The sequence below is a fragment of the Ciconia boyciana genome, chromosome 2 (genome assembly GCF_034638445.1).
Source record: "Ciconia boyciana chromosome 2, ASM3463844v1, whole genome shotgun sequence".
NCBI classification, from domain to species: domain Eukaryota; kingdom Metazoa; phylum Chordata; class Aves; order Ciconiiformes; family Ciconiidae; genus Ciconia; species Ciconia boyciana.
Window position 1 is genome coordinate 49,039,797 of NC_132935.1, and position 12,739 is coordinate 49,052,535.

A 12,739-nucleotide genomic window follows, 5' to 3' on the forward strand; every position below is an offset into this window, starting at 1 on the left:
TTCCTCTTCTAAATGACAACAGATCTGCCTCATATAAAGAAGGATACAGAACAACTCTGTCACTGCAGTAACTCCCCTTGCTAGTAGCAACTTCATTTATCTTTTCAGGAAGGTGATAGAAGGAAAAAGAAGGAAAGAAAGAAACCAATGAAAAATTAATTTTCTTCCAGCCATATTTATAAAGAGAAAGAATGGTAAATAGTTATTATGACAATTATTTTTGTTAACATTATCACTATGCATGGTGAGTATAATATAAATACCGCTAAGGCGAATATCCAAGTTGTCCATCTGATTAGCTGAAAAGGACTACTTGTGTAATTTTTTAAATCATGCTTGTAGTCCAGAAGTTTTAAAATATATTTTCAAGCCTTAGATGTAGGCTGCTGCTTAAGCACTGAATGGTGATTGCTGACTTGTCTGCTTTTCTCTCCAAGAGACACGATACTCTCTCCACAGAAAAACAGCAAAAGAAAAATAGATTTCTAGTTACACATTCACCCAAGAGCAAAATACAATCTTTTGATATTTTCAGTGAAATTTTAGATGTGAATATTAAACATATATATAAACATTTATATACATATATGAGTGTCTATTCATAAAAAGAAGGTGAAACCCTGCATCCTGACACCCTGCCCTTGACTGGAATCAGTAGTGCAGACAGGATACCACCCACATTATTGATGTATGGTATGATTCTCCCAAATCACGCTACCCTTGGTGGAGCCAAGGAGCAGCATGAGGCTTACCTATATTCAAAAGGCATTTGCAGGATTGGCTGTTGCTGCCAGGTGACCCAGACATCATAAGCATTGCTTATTATCCTGTGTTTGCTATCAGCGATTGAGTGAGTTGCTATATGCTCATCTTTTGTACTGCCTCAAAAAAGCTTTGTTTTACAATGTGTTGTCAGACTCCGTTACTGCTCAGCCCACAGAAGGCCATGTATTTTAACATTTTTGCACTGTGTAAGAAATTTACAGATGTTATGTGTACAAGACAGTTAGAAAAGTCATTCTTATTTCAAAAAAAAGTACTGTTTCCTTTCTGACATCTCATTGTTTCCATGTATTCTGAGTTCCTAGTACAGGGCCCGAGGCAGTTTAAAGCTCTGCAGTCATGTTCATTACGTTCATACAAACTGTTAGAACGTATGAAGGTGAGTGGTTCACTCTGTGGTTTTGTTATACTGCTGGGCATATGTCATCCTGCTCTAAGCCCTCTCTCGTATAAAAAAAAAAAAAGAAAAAAAGAAAATAACACCACCACGTCCATATGGCAAAACAGTGCTCTGCTCTTTTTATGGACAAGTTCATTACTGGATACAATTTTCAGGTAGATGCAGGGAACATCTTTTCAGCTGCTGAGCCCTTAAAAGCAACAACACAGCTGATACTCTCAAAATGCTCATTTAAACAGTAAAGGTCATGAACACAGTGTTTGTCACTATAAACTTTTCACTGAATGACATTAACGGATATCTGGTTAATCCTAAGTGATCTGGTAAAAAACCCAACCTTTTCTCAACAACTTTCTTGTGATAAAAGTTAACACGGGTTCAATAGGTTTGCAAATATATACTTTGAACTTGTGCAATCACAGAATAAGAAAACAGCTATCAAGTACTGGGAACAGGGACTTTATTTATAAATAAGGCAATGCATAAGGGTGTATGTCAGCCTCTATAAATACTAATATTCTCCACATTCCATAGTCATGATCCAGCATTTGGCATGTTACATATACATATATACCTACTTGACACTAAAAGACTTCATTGATGAAAAAGCAGCTGAAGTAGAATTTGGTGTAATTCAGTCTAGACATCCAGCTGAATTGTTCAGATGCCTGGATTTTGCTAGTAAAGAAGGGACCTTTCCATGCAATAAAGCCTGTTTTGGGGAGGAAAATGTTCTACCCAGAATAGTTTGTAGACTAGTGGTTAGGGTATTGTGCTGGAAGAAGGGATGTGGTTTCAATAACCCTCAGACTTAAGAGGGCAGAAAGTCAGATGAAAAAATCTGGCAAGTACTACACTGAATGATGACCATATTACTGTCAATAAAATAACTCAGCTTGAAACTGCTTCCTAGTCAGAGACCTGATGTTATACAGGCAGATGCTCTTTGGTGTTAGGCATATAAAGCTCTGAGGTTTCAAGATGTACCTTGCCCTTCTGTGCTGCCTAACAGTGAGCTTAAGTTTACCTCTTTCCAGCATGCTGCCATACAGGACAATGGGAGAGGGGATGTATGTGGGTCCCCTACAGTTGAAAGATATCCCTGGTGCACACAACAAACCGAGAAATGTTTCAAGGTTTTCCAGGTTAGATTTAACCTTTTTAGAGCTTTAATAATATACCTAAATATTCTCTTGAACAATACAGTCCTTTACAAGTAATTTTAAATTAACTATGTGGCAAATAAATAGATCTTACATACTTAGGAAACCTCAAGACTGGCTTTTTCATTTATCAATAGGTGTTTGACATATAGTAGCTGCACCGTCTAATCTAATTAAAGGATTATCTGACATACTTATTGCCTTGGTACCCAGCTCAAGAATTCCTGACACAGCTCTCCAGAAGTAAACAATGTCAATATTTTATAGAACTGTGGATTTCAGCTACTTCCCAGTGAATTCAAATATTCACAATATATAAAAGTGTCTCCTGTAGATTCCCCTAGATTCCATAGAAATCAGCTGTTATGATCATTTCCAAGGCTATCAGGAAACTGCTAAAAGTAACTGAATGGGGCAATCATGCTTTCAGGAAACCGACTTCTTAAGAAATATGGTTCAGTGACCTAATGTGTTCATTGGAGAACAGCTATAGCCTGGACCAGACTTGGTTTTTTTTTTCCTTTTTTTTAGTGGTGCCTGTTCTCGACACAAAGATGTAGTTATAGCTCCTAAGTCATCCTGGACTGGATTGACTCTCTGAGTTCTTTCTGCTTTTTGTCACTGGCTGTTGTCAAGGCCAAGAAGCACCAGCTGGTACCCAGTCACAAATTCTAAGGAGCAATTCCTTCTGAAATAGGTCAGTCTTGAGGAATGTTAGCTGGAGCATGTTGTAGCAGGGTCAGGGAACACACTTCTAAGTAAAGCAGATGGTAAGACATCCAGGTCCTGTCTTGCTTCCTAGCCCTCTTCTGTTTCACTGTGTACCTACACCCTATAGCATCCACTACTAGCCACAAAACAGTTATATTGAGTGTTTGGCTGCCTGATATTCTGAAACCACTATCTGAGGTCTTTGCTTCCCAGAGTCCTGTCTAGACTCTTCTCAGCCCAGGCTTCTTGGGCAGCAGGGAAGCGAGGAAACTGAGCTTAGCACAAGGACATCCATACTATTTCAAGGAAGTGGTACTACAGATTTTTGAAAACTAAGTTTAGTGGACTATTTAACTTAATTTGACCTCATCTCTACTGTGAGTCAGAAGTCAGCGAGAATTTCTGGCAAGGCTCTCCTGTCTTCTATTTTTCTTCTAGTTCCATGTACACAGGGCACTTAAAGATAATAAGAGATTATTGCCATCTCCTTCTTCACACTACCTGCTCCAGTTAAGCCTTTTTTCAGAATACATGTACCTTGGGAACACAGGCCAGTAACGTAGAGCTGATAACCTCAGATGTAGCCCTGAGGGCTTTACTGTGATTGCAATTTAATGAGGTATTAAGCCTTGGACCTCGGGAGGGTAGGTATTTTGAATACTTTGGAGAAATAACACATGAATTCAAAATATAATACAAAATGACATCCTGGAACATAAAAGGGAGTTTGCAGTTTGATAGAGATGTATTTTGCTCTGTCAAAATTCAGTATGCAAAACTAAGGCATATGCTAGGCAAGTCATCGCCAAATGTGGTCATTATCTCTGTCTGATCAATAACTTTACATAGAGGGGACTGCAAATATCTTCTTCCTCAGTCTAAAACACTGATTTATGCTGTTGACATAATCCAGGATTATGTCATTCTGCAGTGAAATGACTCCAGTTATGTTAGAGCAGATGCATTTTATCTCAATGCAAATCTACCTCAGGTTTTCCTTTGCTGTTGATGGCTTGCAATCACTTCCATATGGTATGAGATTAAAATGGGCTGCTCAGGGGAATGAAAATAAGAGATATGGCAATTATGCCCAATAATGAATGTTTAAAGAAAATAAATCAAAACATCCTGTTTAGTCATTTACTGTTGAACAAAGGAAGGCCAAATATGCTGTGCATATTTTTTAGGTACAACGCAGCCTACTGGAATGCCAAACTCATCCTATAGGGTATCCTAAAATTCATAGAAAGGTTTTCTCAATATAGGATGCTCAAGAAAAAAATGGTACACTACACAGGGGACCACAAAACTCAGCAGAAAATTCAAAGTAGAGGTGAGGTTTATCACCTGACTACTTTCTCAAAGGCACTTGTGAGACAAAAGTCAGTCACAAACAATACACAGCAAATCTCACATTTCTGTGCAAAGACATCTCTGATGTTGGGTTGATGCAGCAAAAATTAGGATAGAAGTTATGTTTATTTCCTCTGATAATTTATGTCTGATCATCAGAAATTATCAGGCAGATAATTTCTTCTGCCATCAGTCTGATAATTTCTAAGAAAGAACTGGTTTAGACAGCTAGGGTGATGACTTCTGACACAGCTCATCTGTTACTGCTCTAAGCATAGTCTGGAGGAAAACTTCTCTCTTTGGATTTACGCCAGTAAATCCCATCTTGAAGTTTGTTGTCTAAGTCTATCTGACTCATTGCTCACGAAACCAAACAACAAATAAAAACAGAGAACAAAACTCACATTTGATTGACTAGTCTGCTAGTTTATTTTTTAGGTTATAAAATATTCAAATTCACATTCATTCTCTGACCTTTTGGAACTGAATTTCTCCTTGCAGAAGAACGATCCTGACCACAAGGGGATTGAGTATTCCAGAATGGGTCTGTCTGAGTTCCTTTTGTGGAGAATGTTGTAGTTTACATAAATAAATGAGAGTCTTATTCTCTAGCATAACTTTTCAAGTCTTTTGGTATGGTTTTTGGTCCTCCTTTACCTCCACAGACCTGCTTCTCCTTCTGGCACAGCATAACACCCTGCTTTCCCTCTGGGTTTCATATAGAGACATTGCACTCTCTGCGAACACAAGTGCAGCCTTCCAACACAGCTGTACCCAGGCAGGTCCTTTACATGGCACTAACCCACTGGACATCTGCTGTGAGATCCAGCATCATCTACCATTTCAACACCTAGATTAGCTGAGGAGTCTGCCAGAAATGGTTGCTTATGGCGATCACCAGGGATGCAAAAAAATCAGTTTTCAGTCTTCAGTACAAAATCACCCTTGGGGCATGTTACCACTGAAAAGCATTATCTTCCTACAAAAGAAAGACACTTTTATATTTTCTTCCCCTTACAAATGGTAGTTGATTCCGCCTCTGAGCCAACAGTCCTTCTAGAAGAGAAATGAAATGTAAAAGATTGTGACAAGATGTGAGAGTTGAAAATTAATTAAGGATTTAAGGAATTCTTCAGCTGTGTGTGGCAAATACAGTAACTGAGAGAATGTTAAAGAAAAAGCATATGTGTCCCGAATGCTCGGAGACATTTAAAGGTTTAAGTGGACTATTAATCTAGGCCATCGTCTGCCACAGCCTCAAATTACTATTAATTCCATTGAATTTTGCCTTTGAAACGATTACAGTTTAGGAAGCCCAGAGAGGAAAGAAAGCAAGGTTTTTACATGTAGCATTAGGTCCGTGAAAGGAGTGATGGTGTGGATGAGGTAAAGTACTCATTTAAGTTTTACCGTTTGGAACAGAAGTGGCTTTTATTTACCAGAAATAGGCAAAGCGCAGATTTAATGTTGCATATAAACAATGTATCAGTCATGGTCAGCACCAAAAGCCAGTAAACCTTAGGGGAAAGCAAAGTGACATGCACTGAAAGTACTGTTTAATCTGCAGAGTGAGATGTTAATGTTTGATCTGTCATAACATTATAAACTGTGGTTCATTTTTATTAAGAGATCCACAGTGAAATAGAGCACTCCAGTAAAAAGTGATTTGTTGTTTCATTAGTGCTAGATATGGCTATCCTTTCTTGCGTACCCAATACACTGAGCAGGGGCAAAAGAGAATTGCTGTTGGTGGAAGGGAAAAGGGCAGTGGAAAGAAATAGAGGAAGTTAAAAATATCCATGTTAACTTTCATATAGAAACCTCTCAAGCCTCTGGATTTTCATCAGGCATGGCTGATACTGTGCTGATTGCCACAGCATAAGAGCGAAGCTGGAAAGGAGAGGGCAAAGCAAATACCAAGCACATATCGTTCTGAGCATAAGTTGTAAGTCACATCAGACTTTCTAAGACACTAATTTCTGTCCAAAGATCATTTTCTAACAAGGTTATTTCCTACTTTAGGTGTTGATGCTTGGCTGTCAAAATCATTAAAAAAAAAAAAAAAGGAAAGAAACAAGATTACCTCCTGATCTTTCTATTCCAAGTCTTCTCTGTTCTAGGCTTGATAATTGTGATATTTTATTTGTGGTCATTGTTTTTCTTAATATGGGAAGGAGTTATGTGTTTGAAAACCTTGCATGAGATAAAGAGCAAATTGATGGTTTGCTGGGGTTTCTGATCTGAGAAGGAATATCTCTGAGGTTGCTTATAAACTGTATTATACCAAGAAGGATAACCCAGGATTATTAGTCAAACAGAAATGAATCTCCATTGTGGATCACTGAATGTGAAAAGCACCTGATGCTTCCAGCCTCCAGGAATTGCAGGTGGCTCAATGGCTACTAATATAAAAACATGATGTGGATAATAACATTGTTACTGCTAGTCATACATGTGATGTATGTGAAATCCACCTAGTATCGCAAGTCAATGAATCAGATTAACTGGAAGAGGATACAGGTAGTTGTTTTGTCCAAGAGGACAAATAAAACTAGCAAAAACCCCTATGAAATAGGTCTGTGGCTGACTGAGCCTGCAGCATGGCTTTTCAGGGTATTTAGGCACCTAAAGATGCAAAGAGGTGGCTAATGGTTAAAACTTTGCCAGCTTCTTATCTGCATCTCTAGGTGTCTAAACACCTTTAAAAATGCACCCGTAGCTCCTAGGGATACAAGCCATGCCAACATTTCTAGCCACCTGTTAATGAGCCACCATTAGGAGCCAAGTGGAAGCATTTGCATGCATGTTTGGTTCATTTTAAATGTTGGGTTTGGATTTCCAGCCAAATAAGGGATTAGGTTTGGAATAGATACCACTGAAGTCTTAAAATGTATTTTTCATGAGATTTTGTGTGTAATATGCCTCAAGAAGATATACTAAACAGTTAACTGCCTTACAGTCTGCAAGTATCTTCCATTTCCCAAGGGATAACCCTATCAGTTTATCAAATATTATGGCAACAGATTCCTCCAGCCTCTTTCAGGCCTGTTTTCACTTTGTATAAATAATTAATTGTTCCCTGAAGCAGGATCTTGAACTAACTCCCCAACTTCCTAGGTGTATTCCCAGCAGTTGAATTTGTTTTACTTTATACAAATAATGAATGCATCAACTATTACTGTATATTTTAGTATATATTTAGTATGTATTTTAGGCAAGTCTCTTAGTAGAGCATACGCTTGTGCAGAATTTTTGACATTTTTTTGCCAAAAGCCAAGGTTTTTCAAATTTTCTGGCCATACTTGAACTACAACTAGAAGATCTTCTGGTTTTCACTTGGAACCAAAGCAATCAGGACCGATCTGAAAATTCAAAAAATTAACCTATTTAAATTTGAAACAGTTTTAGGTTCATGATTCTATTTTTAAACTACAAATATCGCAGGCATATTATCTTACTTTTAGTAACAATGTTTCTTGCTAGCATAAAACCATTGTGGTTTTTTCTGTTTAATTCATAATTATTTCTTGTAAGTTGTGTTTTGTTGCACATCTTACTTCTGCCAAAGTTGTAAGATAAATTTTAAAATGACTATAAACCATCAACTCTGAGTCATTTTTTCAGAGGCTTGTTACTGATGTCATTAGAGAAAAAATATGTTCCGTCCTTATTGAAAGGCAAATGGAAACGTTTTTGAATAACAGACGTTAGTCCTACAAGGAAGCAGGGAGTCTGTAGACTCTGTCTCTTGTTTGCTCCAAATGAGATAATCTACTAAAATTTATGTCTGAAGTCATTACAAGAAAACATGTCTGGTCCAAAGGCCATATCTTAGTCCAAAAGCACATAATACTGATAAGTCATTGTAACTGAAATAATGTGATTGTAAGATCTGATTTTTCATGATCCATCAACACTAACATCACTCCCCCCATAATACTGGATAGCTTTTCAGTATTTGGAAGTTATTATGGTTTATAACATTGCTGATTAGTGAGAACAGCATGCTTTGGATGATCATTGGGTTTGTAAATGACTTATGGCCTTCAATACCTTGTTTGTATGTGGTTTGCTGCTGAGCAGAATCCCCAGCAGCCCAATCAGACTAATCAGTAAGGTTATGACTGCACAGCTAAAAAATAGGCCTGGGATGAATCCTGGGCTTTGAGACAAAGTGTTACGAACTAATTTGCACTTGCACACTCTTTAGTGATAGCCCCTACACGGGAGGATTGTTTTGGAGGGGGAAAGAGACAGAACAGTTCAAAGCAGAGAAGGGAAATGACCTAACAGCCAAGAGATGCTGATGTTCCTCAGCTTTCCATCCTTCCCTGGAGTGAGGTTGCTAAGTCAGAAATGCCTTTCTCATAGAAAACACCAGAGACACCTGCACTCAGTTATACCCAATAGTCAGTGCGTAAGCCACTTAGGAGGCGGAAAAATATTTTCACATATCCAGTCTGTCTGATCTGAACCAGTGTCCCCAGTGCCTAAACCAGCAGCCTATGGGATATGTCAGGGCAGGTGAACTGCCTTTTGATGTGATCCCAACTGAATAGTCTAAAGAATAAGTGCAGAGTCAAGAGTGTAGAGTCAATGAGCTAAAGAATAAGTGTAGAGTCAAGAAACTGAGTGTGTAGATAGATACTCACAGGATCCAGGATAGCTGGATGGGGGCAGATGCAGTTCCCTCAGTGCACAGTTTAATTAATTTCATAAAGAAGCGAATGCCACTAGCCTGGTGGTTAGGACACCTCTTCTGATGTGTTGGTGTTGCAAGTGATGCTTCGTATCCTGTGGTGAGAGGATTTCTACTCACAAAGGTGCCTTCATCACTGCACAGCTGGGTATGATGGACACAGAGAGATGTACACCAGCTCATGCCAGAAAGTTTTGTTCCCGTTGTGGGTGTACAGCTTGACCAAGGAGTCATGCTCTGAAAATGACACTGGATTTCACAAACAAGATAAGCTTAGGCATCAGCTAAGAGGCTGATGGAGGCATCAAAACTTGGAAGACTTTCTACCAGAAAGATAACACCTGTGGTTACATATCAGCTGAATGGGAGTGTTGAAAACTTCAATGAAGCAAAAATGTTGGACTTCAATTTCTAATGCTGCAGTTATATTCCTAAATGTATTTGTGATTATACATCAGACATGCCCAAAGTTATAAGAAATATCTTTAAAAAAAGATAATTCCTCTCAGTACACTGGGATTCACTGCTCTCCTAGTCTAAATAATCCTTATGGACAGATCCCCAGCAGGTATAAATACCTCTTTTCTTAATAACTCATTTCCTCTCTTCTTTGTGCTTGGGAATCTTCTTTAACTGACCATCTCATCTCCTCCTGCTGGATAATCTTTTAATAGCCTCAGTCATTTTCTGGTTTTCCTTATCAAAACATATGCAATAAATTAACTCATAAGATGCTCTTGACTGGGTAAGTGCTCTCAACTGCATCAATTTAAAGGCACATTTTCATTCTGTCAAGCGTTTTGCTGACATCTGTAATCATCAAGATTTTGTTTTCCCTGTATTTTGCAGGAAACATTTTCTCTGTTTACTTACTTCCAAGCAGTTTGGGGCACGTATGCAGCTAAGAAGTTTGCAAATCTTTAGTTGCTCAGACTGAGAAGTTAAGATATTTCCTGCTGGACCAGGATCAACAGAGGTTTTAGGTGCTTGCCAATGGCCTTTTAAGGAAATTATCTTAAACAGCCTTCTGGACAATGATCCTTTCAGAATGTAGTGGAGTTCAGGCACATTTAGAGGTCACCCATTCCCCCATTAATTCTACCTTGCTGAGAAAAATGCTGAGGGAGGTACAATATAGCAAATACCTTTTACTCCATCAATAAATTCTCTTTCCCTTTTTGCTACCAGCACATATTGCTATAATTAAGCCACAGTTGGATACAAAAGTACAATTATGCACTCTGCATTACTGTAGAAAAGAAATAATTACTTCTAAATAAATGCTATTCAAATACCCTGGCAACCTGAATGGTTTCAGAGGCATACATTTTAAGACAATTTCAGATGAACATTTTGCAGTCTGAACTCACCTTACTGAAGATGCTGTAATGCAAAGTTACATATAGAGTCTTTCAAAGGTTAAGAACTGACTTTGACATATAGGCTTAAATGAAGTACATTTTTAAAAGTATCTATATAATTCTTTTTGGCCACCCTTTTATAAATGAGATCTTCAGACAAACAACTGACCTACAGCCCTGTTCTCACAGAAATTTGCAACTGGGCTGATTACAGTTTCAAGTCCTCAAGAAAAGTTCTTTAGATGGGAAGAAAGACTCCTATTGTCTTCTCAAGACAAGACTCTGGAGCAGATCTTTTAATTTTTAAGGACCTTGATTTAAGGTAAGATTTCCAAGGCATAAATGAGATGAAGTATTTGTTAAACGTTTCTCCCATTCCCTTGTCCTAGAACAAAGAGGTCTGTGTTACAAGTTCTATAGTAAGTATTTTAGCTCAGAAATGCATTGACTGAGCAGGTAGGGTCCTTTTGTATCTATCAGACCTCTAGTACAAGGCACTTGAATGTGAAGAACTGTATAACCTCTTCAATTTGGAACAGTCTTGTACCCGCCCCCCCCTCAGTGTAGTGAGAAAGACCTAATCATGTGCAGCACTTTTCCTGTATGTTGTTATTGCTGCTTTGGAGGCCAGCTGAGAGAGGGGTCAGCAAGCTTCCTCCCTGCTGAAACGCAGCGTTCCTTGAGAGGTTTTCCGCTCATTTGACCAGTAGAATACAAAACAACTAGCAGGTTGGTTTCGAATTTTCATGGGAAATGATTATAGGTGCCTAGACATCCAAAAAAAGGTAATACCCCCCCCCCCCCCCCAGTAAAGTCTTGCTCTTTTCTTAAATATTTAAAATATCTATAAGAAATCTAGTTTCCCTTATCATTATCACTGTACTTTAGGCTGCCTGTTGCATTCATTATTATTGCCCTTGTTAAACAAAACAAACCCAAAAAACCACACACACCCCAAAAAGCCAAGCTCCTGAAGACTTCCCTATGTTTACCACTGAAAGCTTGTTACCATTGAAAGTCTGTCTGTTTATGCATAAACCCAAATGACCTGAAAAGCTCCTAAGAGAATACAAGCTTCAGAAAACTCGTGTTGCTTTAATACAGTCGTGTCTCTAGGTTACCTAGTTTCAAAGTGACCCTGAGTTTTCAGAGTCATTGTTAGGAATATCTTGTCACTCTCCATTGCATGAGTGGTCATTTATGCTATTAGGGTAATAAGTAGAATAGATTTAACATGATACAAACACTAGATTTGAGTAAGCTTCTGGGAAACCTCTGCAAATTCACAAAGTTAATGGCTTAACCTCACAATTCTCCAATGGAAAATAAGTTTTAATGGTTTTGCAGACTCAATCTACATTTCAAGACATGAATTTCCCCTAACTCCACACTACTTGACTCCTGTTAACTGCTAAACTTAAACAAATAAAAACTTATTTTCCCACGTTTCATGGAGCTATACTGACATGGTTTCCTCTTCTGTGAATGAAGAATTGGGCATTTCTCATCAGGTACTCAGAGCAAGGAGGCTGGAAATTATAACATTAGAAGGGCATTTAAAAGTGCCATTAAATATATGTGAACAGAAAAACAATGTGGGGACACCGAAAATGCATATGACAACAGACTAACAGGATTAGAGGGTATTAACAGATATGGTTAAGGCCTGCAAGAGAGAAAAAAACAGTTTGGATTTGTCCTCTGAAAGTGTTGAAATTCTGCACAAACATAAGCCTTTTGCACAGCTGTGCTAGGTTACAGAAGCCAAAATTGTGGATACGGTCTCAGAAAAACTGTTACCTGCTTGACAGCCAAAGCTCCTACAAGCCTATGCAAGCCCAAGGATGGCAACGTTTACCATGCTGGAAGCCAGTTCCAAGTATTCTGTGCAGCAGTATTTTGTTCAGGTGATTAGAGGACCAGTAGGAAGAAAAGATTTCTTAAGAGATAACAGATTTTTAGCAGACATTTGTAACATCCTAGGCCTTAATTATTCCTAGGAAAAACAGCCTGTGAAATTCTAGGAAGCAAAGACTACTGTACACACTAGCAAAGCTACAACTTGCGGTAAGAACTAGCTCCAAGGTGATAGAGAGAAATTCTGATTTTGTCATTCTGGTTTGGTAGTAATGAAACAAGTTTCTGGTTTGTAGCTACTCGGCTGCAACACAGAAGTGTTTTCCAGCCAATCAGTGTACAGGACACGCTTTTGTGGGTTTCTAATCTTGTTCTTTTTTTGCCTTGTTCTGACTTTGCTAAACAACGCACA